This window comes from Protopterus annectens, chromosome 3.part1, assembly GCF_019279795.1.
Source record: "Protopterus annectens isolate FY-2018-M chromosome 3.part1, PAN1.0, whole genome shotgun sequence".
NCBI classification, from domain to species: Eukaryota; Metazoa; Chordata; order Ceratodontiformes; family Protopteridae; genus Protopterus; species Protopterus annectens.
Window position 1 is genome coordinate 120,597,403 of NC_056732.1, and position 19,241 is coordinate 120,616,643.

The following is a 19,241-nucleotide window of genomic DNA, read 5'->3' on the forward strand; positions in this document are numbered from 1 at the left end:
TCAATGTTTTGAAAACAAAATGTTGAAAGTGCCAATGTAGGTATGCTAGAAACAGTTACATATGGTCTTCAGTTGTTCTTGTACTAATTCAGAAGGGAAAAATGTTCAAAATGGCAGAGGAATTCATGGATTGTTCAGAAAAAAAGTTAATTTAAGGACTTATAAACATATTTAGTAATGCTGTTTATGCATTTTAACCATATTCCATAGTTATTCTTCAGTCTAATCCCTCAGTCCATCTCACATTAAATAAATTTTAACCTAAGTCCTCCAAGATTTAACTTTTCCAACTTACTTTTGTCAGAGGGCTTGTAGTTGTGCCCACTCACTCACTAGTGCAGTACCTACTGGCGGTTAGTTATCATACATTTAAGGTGTCTTCCTCCATTTTTCATTCTTGGAGCTGTAAACTCCATAAGTATAACATCCTAACACTTGCCTGTGTAGGGATATTGCTAGTCACCTGAATATGAGACATCAATGTATTCATTTATAATTTCTAGATGCGCTGAACCTGATCGACTTCTTTGAGGCAGTCACCAAAGCCATAGATGAGGGCAAGGTGATTCACACAGCCTATCTTGACCTCGCCAAGGCTTTCAACACCATCCCCCATTCTGGAATTATAGCTAAACTCACTAAACTAGGTATAAATCTCTACATCACAAGATGGGTTGCCAATTGGCTCACTGACAGAACCCACACTGTAAAAGTTGCAGACTCCAAATCTGACCTCAAAGCAGTGGCAAGTGGAGTACCACAGGGTTCCATCCTGGGACCTCTCCTGTTTGGTATCTTCTTCTCTGAAGTACAGGCTAACACAGAAAGCCTCTGGCTAATGAAGTTTGCAGATGAATGTAAACTAGGAGCCAGAGTCAATTCCCCAAATGATGTGGACATCCTACAGAAGGGACTCGCTGAGACAGATGCCTGGTGTCCGAGCCATGGCCTCAAGCTCAATGCCAAAAAGTGCAGCATCATCCCCTTTGGTAAAAACTCTGTACCCATGAACTACCACACAGGCAGCAATCTACTTAACACCGAATGTGTGATAAGAGACCTTGGACCCAGGTGGACAGTAGTCTCTCCTTTGATAGTCACATTGCCACAGTAGTCAGGAAGTCCTTCTAGGTGGCACACCTCATCATAAACGGGTTCTCATCCAGGAAAAAAGAGGTCATTGTTCCCCTCTACTTGACACTCATTAGATCCATTATAGAGTACAACGTCCCTTTTGGAATGTACCTCACAAGACATCTGCAGCAGCTGGAAAGGCCACAGAAGTACCTCACAAAGAGGATTACTGGCCTCAAACAAATGCTCTATACTGACCACCTCAAAAAAACTCCAGCTTTACTCCGTAGCATATCGCCTACTCCGAGGTAATCTCTGCCTAACATATAAAGCTATGTCAAACCCAGAGCTGATGGACATGCTACACCTAAAGAAATCCCAATCCCTCCGAGCTACACACTCTAGGGACCTAAACCTTGTCACCACAATAAACAGGACATGCTGGAGGGATAGATTCCTGTCCCAGAGATTTCCCATACTCTGGAACAGGCTACCCATCTATGTCAAGCAAAGTTCTTCATTAGCACTCTTCAAGAAAAATCTTGATGAGTGGATGGGAAATAAGAAATACACCCCGGGGATCACTTCTGTGTCTCTGCTCGACAGTGGCACAGGAAAATAACTTTCTTGGGTGGCGTAAGCCAGGGAACCCTGTTGGCTAGACTTACGTAGGCCCTTGGGCCTATAGCCTAGTACCTACCTATGAACTTATGTAATCAGCCTGCTGCACTTACTCTCCTCCCAAAGGAAGAACAACTGTCCCGAGTGACGTGCTCTTTTATCTCTCACCATCTTCAAGTAATCCAGGTACCAAGGTCTGTTCCCAGTACAGTGCAACAGTACTGGGTCATAGGTATCGTACCAAGGTCTGATGTTCTTCATGTTTCACTGTTGCAGTCCTCACATATGGGTTATCCATCTCCCAGTAGCCCTCAGTTGGCCGAAATACCAGAGTCCTTGGTATATGACGTCTGCTGTTGCCGGTTGTAAAACTGTTGTCAGAATGTCAGGTATAAAGGGAGGCAGCCAACGCCATTTCGTCAGTCTTTCTTGCCACGGAGCCCAAAGCAGATGCAATTTGCACTAGTGCTGGTCGGCTGTTTACCTTTGTTTTGCTTTCCGATTACCAAGTTGTAGACGCCTTCAGATAAGTACCCCATTGAGGATCCTCTTTTCTTGCTTTAACGAATGTCAGATAAAGTTAATAACTGTCTTGCCTGTGGAAAACAGATTCCGCACCGTGATTTCCATTCCTGGCACTGGCGCAAAACCAAAACCCCCTCAGCTAGACAGAAATTCCTAGAACTACGTAATAGAGTCAAAAAGTTAATAAAACAGGACAAATTCCAATACTACCAGTCTGCCCTAGATGCCTCACAACACAGCCCCAAACAATTCTGGTCTTCCATAAACTCCATCCTCCACCTAGGTAAAGTCAGTAGCCCTCCTCCTAACATTCCTCACTCCTCAGAAAATATTGCTACCTCATTCAACACACACTTCACCCAAACCATACTATCACTAGCTAAACAACACAACCCCCCTCCCCTCCAACCCACACCTTCAACTAGTAATCTCCCCACTGCCTTCTCTTTTTCTCCTGTACCTACCTCCAACATAAAAAAAACTCTTAACTAAACTTAAACCCACCAAATTAGCAGCAGACAACCTCCCAAGTGAATACCTACAAATCGCAGCTGATGCTCTGGCCTATCCAGTATCCATCTTGATTAACCGATCTCTGTCAGAAGGTTATGTTCCCACACAGTGGAAAGTATCACATGTAATTCCCCTCCACAAAGGCGGACCCTCCGCAGAACTAACCAATTACCGCCCCATAGCTATTCTCTCTCCACTCTCCAAAATACTAGAGAGATGCATACACTCTCAGGTCTCAGACTACCTCCTTACTAACAACCTCCTTTCCAGTACTCAGCATGGTTTCCAACCAAACCATAGCACCACCACTGCCTTACTCTCCTTCACTAACACTATCCTTCAGCATAAAAACAATGGCTATCTCTCCTCTGCTACTTTCCTAGACCTATCTAAAGCATTTGACATGGTCCCACACAAACAACTTATCTCTGTCCTCAATAACCTATCCTACTCACAATCCGTCACTAACTGGTTTCAGAGTTACCTGTCTGACCGCCAACAATCCGTTGTATGGCAGAATGACATATCTCTCCAACTACCTGTCTCCATAGGGGTTCCCCAAAGATCCATCCTTGGACCCCTTCTCTTCTCTGTTTACACCAATAATCTAGCCTCTGCCACCAAACATGGCACACACATACAATACGCAGATGACTCGACCATCGTCTGCTCAGCCCAGTCCCTACCCAAACTGCAAAAAGTCACACAAGAAGCCTTTTCCTCTGTTGAAACATGGTTATCCGATGCCCAATTAATACACAACCCAAACAAAACTAAACTACTCATCTTCCAACCCACCAAACATACTCAAAACAACTCTCACTTTAACATCACAGCAAAAGACAACACCACTATATACCCAACTGAACACACTAAATTGCTAGGAGTGGAAATAGACAATAAACTAAAATTTGACATTCACATATCCATGACCATAAAAAGTCCACAAAAAACTAGGAGCGTTATACAGAAATAAGCAATTTCTCACCAAAGCAGCAAAGATTTCAATAGCAAATTCCCACCTTATCTCCACCCTACTTTATGCCTCTCCAATATATACCAACCTAAGGCAATGTGATCTAAACAAGCTAGAGACCTGCTACAACAAAATCGCCAAATTTGCCACAGGGGCATCCTACAGTAGTCACCACTGTCTCTCACTTGCTGAACTGGGCTGGCTTGAACTCCCTCACCTCCTTCAGTGGTATCAACTCTCACTCGCCCACAAACTAGTAAACCATCCGCTAAATGTCCCATCCCTCCAGAATCTACTCCAACCCTATCGCACCACCAGACCACTAAGATCCAGCAACAAAAATCACTTGCAGATCATTAAAGCCAATAACTCTACTGGTGAAGCACTATTCTCTTGCGCCATAGTCAAATTATGGAACTCACTCCCACCCACAATTACCTCCGTACCATCATGCACTCACTTCAAAACTTTACTAAAAGCGCACCTAAAAACATGCTGGCTATGCCCTTGCAACTCCCACTCTAATATCATCCACCCCATCCAACCACTACTTATCTTTCCACTCCACTAACTACCTTGATTGTAGCAAGCTCAGATGCTCATAAGCCTAGTACTTATTATACAGCAGGAACTTCTCATTGTAACATTTGTTAATGTCTGTTATGTACTTCACAGATAAAGATTCTAGTTGTCTACTGATGTACTATGTTCTTCATCTGTAAATATGTTGTAAGTAATTGCTATGTTAAATTGTTAATTGCTATGTAATCCAATGTAACTACTGTCGGTTTATTTTACTGTGGAGTTTTTCTCCCCGGGCCTCCACTGAAAATGGACCTACGTCCAGTCGGACACTCCCGGTTAACAAATTTAAATAAAATAATAAATAAAATAAAAAAATTCCTATTGTATAACTTGTTTAGGCCTTGAGCACAACGTCCCTAACTGCGATCTCTGTGCTTCCTTTATCCCGCATACCATACACCGTAGAGCTAAGATTTTGTATTAGCATTTTGGAGTCTGGCATAAGTTCATCAGTATGGCGTATTCTGGTCTCCCAACTTCGGTTATACCTAAGAAACATAAAGACAAGGACCGCGACAGGCCTAGGGTTAAATCTGCTGACGACGCACTGGTGAAATTGGTCGTCAGCACAGCTGTAGTCAGTGAGGCACTTTTGCAGCCCCTGCAGTCCACAGATTTTTCAGCTGCAAGCCTCTGCCAAGACCTTTACAGAGTCCTCCATGCCACAGGCTGCTATTTCATCTTCAGACCCTCCACCTGTCACCGCCTCAGATGGGTCCGGAGCCGCTTTGCAGACACCGGCTTCTGACGTCTCTTCTTTTCTACATGAGACCAGAACCAGACCAACTACCTTAGTTCAGACTTCTGCAGATGCTAGGCCTCCTGAGTCCCTCCGGATTGCTAGTAAATCTTCCAGCCACAAACCTACTCACAAGCAGGCGTCAGCCTCCCCTCCTGTGCCTCAGTCCCAGTTGGTAAAAATGGCTGGTGATCTTCTTTCCCTGATTAGGGGCTCTCATCCCCCACCTTCAGAGAGGACTAGGGAATTATTTCCTGATGTTTTGTCTGTTTCAGATTTTGAGATTTCCAGTATGTCTGCTGGTAAAGAAGGAAATTCTCAGCTTTTTTCTGGCTTTGAGGATTCTGATGCTGAAGACTCTATCTCTTCTGCCTCCCCTCCAGAAGATTTTTCCTTTTGGGGATACTTTAAATACTCTTAGGGAGCAATTTAAATGGGAATGTCAGGATTTTCCACAGTCTAAGAAAAGAATCAGGGGAATTTTTGGATTTGGGTTGGAAGGGTAGCCTAATGGTTAAGGTGTTTGCCTTACAAACACAAGGTGCAGTGTTTGAGTCTCACAAGGGATAATTGGCTAGGCTTAAAATGGCTCGCAAGAGCAGTTAGCTTAGTACTAACCTATGAACTTATGCCACAGCATAAGCCTCTAGCTATACCTCCGGTTTTGGGTGATGTTTTCATGGAAAATTCTTTAACTCCTAATATTGTGCCTCTTGCCCCCAGAAAACCGTATAGGTATTATAGGGTTCCTAAATCTCATCAATTCCTTTTTAAAAACCCTACTGCTGATCCAGAAATTATTTCTCAAGGCCCCAAGGGTGTTAAGGCTACTATTGCTAAAAACCCTGTGCCTTCTGATAAGGAGTCTAGGGCCCTGGACAGGTGGGATAAAAAAGTCTATACCTCTGCAACTGTTGCCATTAGATCTGTGAATTGTCTTTTTCACATGCTTAAGTATCAGCAGCATACTTTGGAGGCTATTAAGGCTAAACTTGGAGATTTCCCTTCCATAACGGAGAACAAAGATTTACAAGACTTACTGAATTCTGCCACTTTAGTTAATAAGCATTCACTTCATTGTGGTTTTGACACTTTGGAGGATTCCTGCAGAGCAGTAGCCACTGGTTCTGTAATTAGAAGGCATTCTCGGCTCAGGGAGCAGCCTCTTTCTGAACCTGTTAAATCTAAATTGCTGGATGTTCCTTTGCACAAGGACAATCTTTTTAGTAATAAGGCTGGGGAGGTACTGAAGAAATTGGAGGATAAGGCAAAATCTATGCAAGCTTTAAAAGATTCCCTTCAGGTTCAGCCTCCTCGGTTTAGTAGGCATTATCCTTCTAAGAATTGGTCTTTCCCTGATCCTGGCAAACAGGGTCACTCTAGGCCTAGGGGTTTCAGATCTTCCAGAGGGCAGGCTTCTGCCCCTCAAAGGGCAAAACAATGGCATTCTTCTTCTGCTAAATCGGGGAGTTCTAAGCCAGCTTCCCAAAGCAAACATTCTCAATGACTCCGGCCTTCTTGTGCCTACCTCTGCAGGCCCTGGGTTTCTTTTGGGGGGGGAGGTTAGCCAAGTTCGCAGAGGTATGGTCTACCATCACAGATGACAAATGGGTGCTCAATATAGTAAACCAAGGTTACAAGTTTTAGTTTCACACCTTCCCTGTTTTGCAAGGGTACCCAGACATACCCAGAACTCTAAGGGCAGAGGTAGAAACTCATATTTCTACTCTATTGACTATGGAGGCTATAGAGCCAGTTCCTGCAAATCAGGCAGGCCTAGGTTTTTATTCAAGACTTTTTCTGGTACCCAAGAAAAAGGGCACCTGGCACCCTATTCTGGATCTGTCTAGTCTAAACACTTTTCTGGTGATTCCCAAATTCAAGATGCTCACCCTTCAACAGTTATTACCAATACTGGGCAAGGATTCATGGCTGGTAACTTTGGATCTCAAGGAGGCTTATCTGCACATCCCAATAAGGGAAAGTTGCAGGCAGTTCCTTCGCTTCAGGGCTGGGGAGCAACACTTTCAATTTTCTGCACTGTCCTTTGGCTTATCTACTGCTCCCAGAGTTTTTATGAAGAGCCTGGCTCCAGCCATTGCTTTCTGCAGGAAAAGAAACATTCAAATTTATCCTTACCTGGACGACTGTCTCCTTCAAGCAAACTCCCCAGAACAACTAGAAAGGGGGATTTGGATTTCGTGAAGAACATTCTCACCTCTTTGGGTTACACTCTCAATGAAAAGAAGTCTAAGTTGGTTCCTACAAGGGAGATTGTTTTCCTGGGAGCGAGTCTGAATACAGCCACCCAGATGGTGTTCCTCCCTCAACAGAAACAAGAAGATATTTCGGCTTACTTTATGAACTTGGCAAGCATGACCCAGCTCTCTGCAAGGCAATTCCTGCAAGCACTGGGGTTCATGGCTTCATGTATTTTGATGATCCCATATGCAAGGCTGCATATGAAAATACTTCAATGGTACCTCTAGAATCTTTGCTGTCAACACACACAGGACTTAGACTTGATTCCCCCCCTGATTCCCTGTCTACAAATGGAGTTCCTCTGGTGGGCGACAGTAAGTTCTCAGAACAAGGGTCTGCCTTTCTGCCCACCACCTGCCAACCAGACTCTCACCACAGATGCCTCAGATGTTGCATGGGGGGGCTCATCTGGAAGGCAGGGGCATACAGGGGGACTTGGAGCACCCAGCAGATTCATCTGCACATAAACTTAAAAGAATTGATGGCAGTGCAGCAGGCCTTGCTGGCTTTCAAGGACCTACTCTACCCTGGGACTCTGCTGATCAGGACAGACAATACCACAGTCATGTGGTACATCAACAAGCAAGGGGGGACTCACTTTTACCCCTTGTGCAGACAAAGCATGAGACTATGGTCCGTAGCAGCATCCATGGGCTCACATCTAATAGCCCAGTATCTTCCAGGGAGGCTAAACTCCTTGGCGGATCATTTGAGAAGACATGTTCTGGATCCTCATGAGTGGCAACTGAACAGGGACATTTTTCCTTCACATCACTCATCATTGGGGCACACCAAGTGGATCTTTTCTCCTCTCACACTAATCATCTCCTTCCAACCTTCTGCACCAGGGAGTTTCACAACAAAGCTTGGAGGGTGGACGCATTGTCCTTCCCATGGACATACCTATCAGTTTATGCATTCCCTCCTCTGCCTCTTCTTCCCAGAGTGCTGCTAAAGATAAGGGACGAAAAACCAAAGTCTATTCTGATAGTACCAGATTGGCCCAGGCAGCATTGGTATCCCCTCCTTCGCAGCCTTGGCATCTTCCCCGGTACCAGATCTGTTGGTTCAGGGAGGGGGAAAGTTCCTTCATCCTCATCTTCAAACTGCATTTAACTGCCTGGCTAATACTTTAAATCTTTCTCAACAGGTGGTTGAAGTTCTTCTTGAGGCCAGGAGGCCTAGCACCAGAGAATCCTATGCAGATAAATGGAAGAGATTTTGCTCTTGGATGCTGGCTAAAGGAGAAGACTCTTCTCATCCTTCTCTTTCCCTCATTCTTGACTACCTAGCAGGATTGCTTAATGGTGGACTTCCTTTTCTTCAATCAAAATTCACACTTCAGCAATTTCGGCTCATTGTTCTTTTGAGCAACCCATTTGTTCTCACCCTTTCATGAAACAGTTCCTGAGGGAAGCTAGTAATCTTAGACCTCCCAGAAGAGCTCCTACTCCTGTTTGGGATCTTAATTTTGTCTTGGAAAAACTTACTCTGCCTCCCTTTGAACCAGCTGCCTCTGCAGATTTGAAGTTTCTATCCTAGAGGACTGCTTTCCTTTTGGCTATTACTTCAGCTAGAAGGGTATCTGAGCTGCAAGCCTTAATGGCAGTAGAACCTTTCATTATTTTTCATTCAGATCGGGTTTCTCTGAGAACTAATCCCTCCTTCATGCCTAAGGTAGTTTCCAGTTTAACCCTTAACCAGTCTATTCACCTGCCTACATTTTTCAACAATCCCCAAAATAAAGGGGAAAGGATTCTGCACTCTCTTGATGTACATAGACAGCTGAGATTAGACAGGACTAAATTATTTCGAAAATCTGAGCAGTTATTGGTTAGTTTTGCTCCTGGGGCTCAGGGTAAAGCTATTTCAAAACAAACAATCTCCAAATGGATTGCTCATTCTATTCACTTTTGTTACCTGCAGCATGGGAAGGTTCCCCCTTAGGGTATTAGGACCCATTCTACTAGAGCAGCTTCTACCTATGCAGCCTTTCTGAGAGGTGTGCCTAATAAGGACATTCTACAAGCAGCTACTTGGTCTTCTGTCCATACATTCACAAAGCATTACAATCCACCTTTGTTTTCTAAATCTAGGGCTGGTTTTGCATCTGCCATTTTGCAAGGCCTTCTTACCAACCCTTAATCTGTGATCCTTCCTCCCCCCTTTGTCTACTTCCTGGGCTTTGGGACTCTACCCATATGTGAGGACTGCAACAGTGAAACACGAAGAACATACTACAGTTGTGTACACTTACCATAAATGTAGATGTTCGAGTGTATTCACTTTTGCAGTCCTGGTTTCCCACCCTCCATTCCCCCTTTTTTCCTAAGGCACAGACTATATGTTTTTATTTTTTGTATGACGTGTCCAGGGTGCTACCATTCTTGGGTTGGCCTTCTTTTGGGGGCTCCTGACAGTTAAACAAGAATAACTGAGGAAATGGTGTCAGCTGCCTCCCTTTATACCTGACGTTCTGACACAGTTTTACAACCGACGTCATATACCAAGGACTCTGGTATTCGGGCTGACTGAGGGCTACCTGGAGCCAGATAACCCATATGTAAGGACTGCATCAGTGAATACACTCTAACATTTACATTTATGGTAAGTGTACACAACTGTACTTTCCCAATACTGGGTCATAGGTACAGCAGGTAGAACCACCATGATTCTTGTTGTTAAAGCCATCAAGACCTAAAATGTCTCTGAGGTAAAACAATTTTAGAAGAGTTATCAGTAGCAATAATGTACTGATTTGGCTAAAATTTGCTTTTATTTTAACAGGTGTTTGGGTTCCTGGCTACCATTCTTTGTGCAGTAAGCCTCTTCCTCTCATACAATGTAGCGAGTTTCCAATGCCATAGAACTGGTGAGTATGAAATGGTTACTATAATGTCATCATGCTAGCAATGATCACAAAGTAATGCAGATTATGATATCCTGCTGTGCTCCCATTTATTGCTGCAGCTTGTTTATTTATTGCATTTACCATGTGTTACTGACTGGTAAATATTATCACCCTTGTGTATCTCCCCCAGGTGATGGTTACAGAGCCACAGCGCAGTGCCTCACCTGATATTCTCTTTTCTGAACCGGTGTCATTAGGAGGAAATATAGGAACAATTCTAGGCAAGCAATCATGTTGACCTTAAGATGCTTAGCCATGTATACCTTTAAGCAGGCACACTTAAAAATTCATGTTTCTCATTTCAGGCATTTACTAGTACTCACTACACAAGTCAAGCAAGGCTGTACATGACAGCCCTAGTGTAATTTTGTGTTTACTCATCTAAGGATAAAGACTAGCCTTAAAGATACCCAAAGCAGTACTTTGTTTGGACGTCTGGTATGATATTAGATAAATAACAAGTGCCGTACCCTTGTCTTGCCCAGTCTGACACTGTAGCAATAAGTTTAGTTGAGCCTGCATGACTGTAATGTGTGAGAAGGGATGTTTTTCCCTGGATACAGCAGGGGTTTGTTAAACTGTATCATCCTGTGCCTGAGGTAGCTATGAATGCAACAGCAGAGGTCCCTGGTGCTTTTGGAAAACATGTCAAACAAGAAGTTTCCTAGGAACTAATTTTTAAAGAGCTATAACAGACAAATAGTCACAAAGTCAGACTAAAACATACTAAAATACTCCCACAATAAGGATATATTTAGCCTTACACAGACTATTTTTAATTTTCACAGCAAGCCATATTCCAACAGTTAAGATAAAGTTATCTTGTGATCTTACATGGCTTTATCTTTCACCAGGCTCTCCCCTTTCAAATCATCTAACAATTGAATCTGTTCTGTAAGTACAAGAAGCTGCACCAATGTGGTTCACAGTAAAACATATACACATGATATATGTGCACTAAAACATAAGCCCAACCTTACTGCAAAATTTGGAAATTAATGATGCTAAAAATGCCACACTACACATGTTTAAAATACAACCTGCAGGTTTTCAAATTTTATTTTGTATAGTTTTTCATACTAATTAATTACATAAATGAGTGTCTCATTCCTGTTGAATTGCAGTTATACATGGCTAACCTGTAGTTCACTATAGATGTTGTTGTTGTCTTTCGGCTTTTTCCCGGTTAGGGGTCGCTACAGCGGAACTCCGGTCTGCTAATGACTGGCAGTAGATTTTGATGAACGCCGAGATGCCAGCTCGACGTTCAACCTTCAACAAAGGCACGCCCGTTTACACATGTCTTTCGAACGCCTACCTAATCGCAGGGAGGACATGCAGACTCCACACAGAAGGCACTCCTCACACTCCAGCTGAGAATCAAACGGGAGAACCTCTTGCTGTGAGGCAATAATGCTACCGCTGCACCACCGTAGAAGTTTATTTTTTTAATGCATTGATAATGTCTAGACAGTTAATTCTTCTGGAATTATCTTTCTGTAAACTGATTAATTTTCATGAATGCCTGTACTTTTAAATCTTTAGATGGCAAACAAATGATCTGAAGGCATATTTTTCATTTCTAGTCCTTTTATTGGAAACATACTTAACCGAAGCACAACACTATTTGACTGAAAAAAAGTAAATTTGTGTAACACAGTTTCCTGAAAAAATAATTATTAAGAATCGAAAACTAAAGGGCTTCTAAGATGGCTGCACACTTATCAATAGCTTAGCTTCCGCTCTCTCATTGTGAAAATAGAAATTGAGAAACAACAGCCTGTGATATTGTCAGCCTGAGTAAAATTCAGTTACTGGCTAGTAAGTACACTGCCCTGATACCCGCAAAGAAACTGAGAAAGCCTGAAAGAAAGTCAACTAGAAAGATGAAGAGAAAACTCTGACTGGGAAGCTTTGGTGCAAGACATGGCTTCCAGTAATCTAGAGAAAAACACAAGTCAAATGTGCTCAGAGCTGATTAAAATAAATGAAACACTGAAGGGGTGTATCAACTCAAATAACAAAAGTATGGAAAATGGAAGAAGCTTTAAAAAGGTATTCAGATAAGCTGATAAAACTGCAAAAATCAGTGGGCAAAATGAAGGGAAGGCTGGCTGAGTATAAAACTGCTCATGAAGAGATGTTTCTAAAATGGTAGAATTAGAGGACATATCACATGGATTTTCTGCTGTACCAGGGAAGCTAGAATGTGCATAATGTATTAATTTTATGAAGGTAAAAATAAGCAGCTGGACTGGTATTCCACAGCAAGAACTGTTAATTGAAAGGGCTCACTCTGTGTATGCTCCAAGGCTAGCCATGAGCAAGAAGTCAAGACCTTTATTAGTAAAGACGCAAACCTACCAACAGAAAGAGTTGATCCTAACAAAACTGTGGCAGAAGGGCAAAGTATTACAATTTGGAGTCAGTAAAGTGTTTGTTTCTCTTCTGCCTTGTTACAGTGAGCAATCATTTTCCACAAATTCATTCCAGCAATCAGGGAATGTGGAGAGGCAGATGTGAGATTCAAGCTGCTGTATCCAGCTGTCTTCAGAATATTTTTTTCCTGGAGGATCAAAGTCATTTTTTGATGCAAAACAGGCTAAGGAGGAAATGCAAAAGTCTGTCCAACAAAATGTCAGCCATCAAGCAGAAGGGGACTCTGCTTCTCATTCTTCTGATAATTAAGCAGTGGAGACAGTTTGCCAGTGAAATCATTTCCACAGTTTCAAAGAAAAATGCTTGAGGGAGAGAGAGAGAGAGAGAGAGAGAGAGAGAAGCACAGGAGTTGATCAGAAGAATCAAGAGTATTGTGTAACTGAAATGGAATCTAGAGTTGGGTGCTGGAGATGAACAGGAAGAAAACCAGCAACACGGAAACTGTTGAATAAATGTGACACTGGAAAGCATCAATCACATTTGTGAAATAAGGCTATATAACAATTAGTGGAAAGAGCAGACTTTTACTGTCTTTATTAAACTTGTGGAGGACTGTAAAGTACTTGCTTCACTTCATGTTACTAAAGTTTGGAGGGACTCTAAGTGTGGGGGGGGGGTAACAGTATGTAAAAAAATTTTCTGTTCTTAACAGTGTTTCTATGAAACTTTTCTCAATTTACATTTCATATTTTGTAGCCAAGTATTTTTAGCAAACATTTGACATTAACGGAACAATGATGATCCAGAGGGAATCAGAATGAAAGAAAATACCTCTGTTATTTCTGGGTCTTGATGAAGACAAAGCATTCAGAAGAGTATGCTGGGATTTTTGAGTAGGGCAATGGAAGCATTTGCATTTCCTTATACAATAATAAAGTTATTTAGAAGGATATATGAGGGATCAGAAGCTAAAAAATCAAAGTGGGAGGGTTCCTGTCTGATAAGTTGTGCCTGAACAGAGAAACCAGGCAGGGTTGTCCTCTTTCCCCTTAGTAATTTGGGTTATGTTTAGAACCATTGGCAAAAAAATAAGGGACTCAGAAATTCAAGTATATAATTGGTGTGGTGCTCAAGGAAAGTTGGTTTTATTTGCAGTTGTCCTTTTCTGGTTCCATAAGGTACAAAATAATATCATCTCATTGTGTTGTGGTACATTCTGAGACAGTTGCAAGTTTTTTCGGGATGTAAAATTAATGAAGATAAAACAAAGGCTATAGCTATAACCTATGTACCCACACATGAATTGGTTCAGCAATACCCGTATGTATGGGGACATGATAAAATAAAGCATTTAGGAAAATGGATTAAAAAGGATTCTGTAATGGCAGCTAAGGATCTGTGGGAAGAGACTAAACAAAAGAAATACAAAAAAAAGAGAAACTGGAATCTCTTGCCTATGGATATGTATAGTCAAATACAAGCAGTAAAATGCTTTTACTCCCTTTAGCTTTATATTCAGGTTAGGCATATTATCGATCAGAAGAGAAGACATGGATGGTAATTAAGAAAGAGTTGAAGGATTTTATTTGTGAGAGGAACAGGGGCAAGAGTCAAGTGGGATAAGTTGATCCTCCAAACAGAACAAGGAGACCTAGGATTACCTGATTTGAAGGGCTATTTTAGAGCTACAGAGTTAAAGCTATTATACATAACGCAAGCATAAATCTACAATTCAAATTTGAAAGAGATTATAATGAAGCAGTGGAGTAATTCAAGAAATAAGGAAAGAATGGGATTTTGGATGCGGATCCTTAAGGAGAATAACAGCAGTCATATTGAATATTATATTCATAAAGTAGCAGAAAGTATTCTAAGAGCTAAGCCAACAAGGGACTGGAAAAATGAGATTCTGCTGATAAGGATGACTGCAATCAGGGGTACAGAGAATAGGCAATAGGGGGCTGGGATTTACTGGACAAAGCTGGCAAAGGAGCCAAGGTATTGGGAACAATAATTAGAGAGGAAAAGGTAACAGAGTGGGAAGAGGCCAAGACAACATTTGGATTGCAGGCTAGGTATTGACTTCCCTATCAGGGAATGATATCAAAGTATAGACAAAGAGAAAAGGATAGGGGAATCCTAAATGAAAGACCTGCACTGCTTGAATTTTAACTGAATCTAGAACAGAAGCTGGATAATTAGTACGGCATATAAAATATTGCACAATAACTATAGGAATCAATTAGAAGTGGTCAGAAAAGATTGGGAAGAGAATAGATATACAATTCACAAAGAAACAATGGAAGGACATATGTATGGCTCCCGTGTATGCAACAAAATCCAGAATATTTAGGATTCTTGCCTGGAAGTGTTTGCATAGATACTTTTATACCACAAGCAGACTCCAAAGAATTTTTCCTTGGGTAGATGGCAAATGCTGGAGGTGTGATAGAGAAGAAAGAGGTAAGTGGGAACATGTTTTGGGGGTGTAATGATTTGGCAGACTTTAACAATTCCCTACAGAATGCTTTGTCAGGAAAGCAGGGCGAGCAATTGATTATAACTAAGGAAATTAATTTTTTTGAGATGGGCTACTGGATCTGAATTGCTTAGACATAAGTGACCCCTTGTTGAGTTTAATTCTGGTGACTGACAAAAAAAGCAATCACTAGAAAATGCAAATCAAAATCTAAACCAACTATACTTGAAGTAGTGAATGTTGTAACAGAGACAAAAGAAAAAGGAGGTGGGATCTTTAGAAAAGTGTAGGGGAAAATACATAGCAAAAATGGAAATTGGGGTAACAGTACATGCAGGAAAATGTTTTGGAGGAGGAATGAGGTTTACGAGAAGGCAGGAAGTGAATAATTTATGTAATGATGCTAAGACTATATGATATATATATATATATATATCAGTATATGTGATGTATAATGGTTTGATTAGTTTTATATAAATATGCGTTTGCCTGTGTCAGAGTGATAATTGAATAAAAGGGTTTAAAAATCAAAAACTAAAATATCAGAATTAAAAAATATAGTTTATGCAGCTAGGTTCCTACAAGACCCCACATATTGCCATAATAACTTGAGGGAGTGGGTACAGCCTCACACATTGATGTCTGCAGTAAACTTGTCCCCCCCTGGCAGGATATAGTACTTTTTATTGTAAATTATTTAGTGCATAATATTTATTGATATCTTTATATTTTTTTGGAAAATTGCGATTCCATGAAATACATTTCAGGGATTTGCATCTTTCAGATACGTTCAGTAATCTGATACCATGAAATGAACTTCATAGATTGCCATCTTTTAGAAATGTTTGCCATTTGTACTCCATTAAGGTATGCTTCAAGTAAAGAACTGCATAGTGTGTGTGTGTGTGTGTGTGTGTGTGTGTGTGTGTGTGTGTGTGTGTGTGTGTGTGTGTGTGTGTGTGTGTGTGCATGTGTGTGTGTGTGTGTTCATACTTATCCAGTGAACTTTCTCCTGAAAGTTTGTGAATTTAAATCCTGAAGAATGGAGTCAGATGGCATCATAATTATTAAATGCACATTAAATAGCATAGAACCAGCTGAATTATGCATGCTGCAAGTGTTTAACATTTGTAGAAACAAAAATAAATGTACTGCAGCAGCAACATGGACACAATATACACATCATATTTAGCTGTTAGTGAGCATAACTCTAGTATGATTCTGAGGAGATCAAATGGCTGTTTTTTCATAAAAGAATTTAAATAAAGCATGTTTCCTTTGGAGATTACAGCTTGGCTTAAACATATATATATATATATATATATATATATATATATATATATATATATATATGGGATCCGTACTATTTATCGAACGACCATTTCACAGAAAGTGAAATGGCCGAGCACACTTTTGCAAATTTGATTTTCACTGAAAAAGCACTTTCGTGACAGTGTGCTGAAAAAAAAAAAAAGATAAAAACATGGGGGAATGGCTGTTGCTGAGATAGTAGCATAGTGGGGATAAGGGAATATTCCCTTTTTTCCACTGTAGTGTGATCTTGGAGTGAGAATATAAAAGTAGGGGTGTGTGGGGGCGCAGCCCCCCCCTCCCGCGTAAACATGAGTACCGTGTTTTTTTTTTTTTTATTTTGTTCTTTCTTTTTAAAATTTTTTTGCACACTTTAGTGAAAGTGCTTTTTCGGTGAAAAGCACTTTCCCTAAAGTGTGTTCAATCACTTACATTTCGTGGAAACGTGATTTTGTGCAATAGTCCTAGATCCATATATATATATATATATATATATATATATATATATATATATATATATATATATGTATATATATATATATATATATATATATATATATATATATATATAAATCAAACAATGGTCAAGCTTTCGGAATGTGGAAAATGGAATTTGACATTTTATAATCATGGTATATTAGTGACCTTGTAATTAATATTTGCCCTTTTCAAATGGGGACCTGTATAATGGCTGTTTCACATATAAAAGTGTTGTATATATACTTTGTATTATAGTAAGAACTTGATAGTATTGATTGATTGAGTCAATATATTAAGGCAGTAAAATCCTGTGTTAGTCCAGCCAAGTGTGAATCACCTAACAAAGATTGTTAAAAGTAAGGCTTGTAGCCACAGAGATCAGATGCATTTAGCTCTGATGCTAAGTGATTTCATGGCCAGGCATGGAGACTCTGACCAGAAGAAACTGTGAAAGTACCAGTGCCTGTGGTTGTATTTAGGAATTGGAAGGCAATTTGACCTGAGTTACCATTCCAATTCTCTGAACCATAAGACTTGTATTCCATTGAGAAATTTTAAAATTAAAGTGTAAAACACAGAAGTGATTTGTAATTTGACCAGAATTGTGTTAAACACAAACAGGAAAAATATGCTTTTTATAAGAACAGTTTATTTACTGCAAAATGGAAAAACAAAGTTGACTTTAAACCGAAGAAAATGTATACAGTGTGCTATATTTGTAACACCAGTGGATGACAGTAGGCACATTTTGGTGTGTGTGTGTGTGTGTGTGTGTGTGTGTGTCTGTGTGTGTGTGTGTGTGTGTGTGTGTGTGTGTGTGTGTGTGTGTGTGTGTGTGTGTGTGTGTGTGTGTGTGTTGTGAGAGAAAATATGACTACTCTGGAACAGACTCCTTATCCATGTACAACAAAGCTCTGCCCTGTCCTCATTCAAACACAGCTTAGATCACGATAGGGTAATTAGGAAATTCACACAGGACTGCTCCCTGTGCTACTAATCGACACAGGCAAAGACTAAATGCCCTATCCTGGTCCTCTTTCATACTCAACAGTATAACTCCATAAACATTCATTCAGTCATTCTGAAATAGGAAGTACAGGAATAAAAATCACTGTGAGTAATTTCAGTTCCTAATGGGCGTATATGACAAGGTTTAAGATCGCCCTTCAGTGCAATTCCAGTGAGGAATTGATTCAATAAATAATGACAGTCATTGAAGGTGCTTTTTGGGATTGATTAGACTACAGGCCTCGGATTTATCTCCATAAGCCGTTGAAAATTGGTATTTCATTTTGCCAGCTTTGAGTGGGACTGTAGTGAATTTTTTGAGTTTGAAACTGTGTCCAGTGGGTTCAGAGTGTCGTATTTCATTCTCCGGAGATCAGCTGTTGGAACTGAATGTCATTATTCTTTGGGGACTTGTGTGTAAAGTTTTCTGATTTTCCTCAAGATATTGACAGTGTTTTATGCTGCTGTATGGGACTTGGTTCAAACGGAACAGCTTTTTTTTTTTCCTCTCTGCAGGTATTTAAGCTGTTAAGACTGAATATCTTTACTCTTTGGGGACTTGTGGGTAAATCTCACTTTTTTAAGATATCTACAGTGTTTGATGCCAGCTATTTTGTCAAGGAAAACTTACATTTTGTCACTTCTTGGACTTAATGTATTTGTCATAAACCACGCTCTTGGCACATAAGGATAGCCTTGTTTGTTTGTGCTTATATATACCCTGTATGCAGCAGAATCTGCACACAGCCTCTCTTTTTCAAACTTGAACAGGGGAAGAGCTTAAAGCCTTCTCTTCTTACCCCCATACCCTTCAGTTTTTCCCTCTCTAACATACTCTCATCTCTTTGTTTATTTCCACTCTCTTACCTTACACCAATCAACCATGTCCCCACATCTTACACAAATCCTTCTCACCTCCTGTTTAACCATATTGTTCCTAATTCCTCTTTTCCATGCCACCTCATATACATTCTACAAACTCCCTTCCTCCTTCCTACCCCCCACTCCACCACTCATCTCTATCTCCATCCATCCAAATCTCACTTTCATTATATATCCCCCTCAATATTTCAACCTAATACACTCCACTACTTTAAACTAAAATTTACATTCTGCTCTTTCAAGTGGCACTCACCCAAATCACTCACTAACATCCCACAATCAACTAAGTCCAAACTACAACTACTGTTCACCTCCTCTTACTGCCTTTCCCTAGCAGGAGATATTCACCCCAAACCCTGGTCCTAAAACTATTACCAACTCTACTTCCCCTGTCACAACCAATAGCACCAATACCACTCCTCCTACCTCATCCAACATTACTAACCAAAAATTCCTAAAAATTCTTTCTCTAAATGCCCAGAATCTAAAAAACAAA

General features: G+C 40.7%; 1 long non-coding RNA gene across 1 annotated transcript in view; it reads left to right on the plus strand.

Moving 5' to 3' along the window:
- Positions 1 to 19,241, plus strand: part of LOC122798026 — a 173,227-nt gene that overhangs the window by 122,233 nt on the left and 31,753 nt on the right. The window contains exon 2 of the long non-coding RNA XR_006364204.1: positions 10,083 to 10,167. This is a non-coding gene — a long non-coding RNA (uncharacterized LOC122798026). The remainder of the gene's footprint in view (positions 1 to 10,082; positions 10,168 to 19,241) is intronic.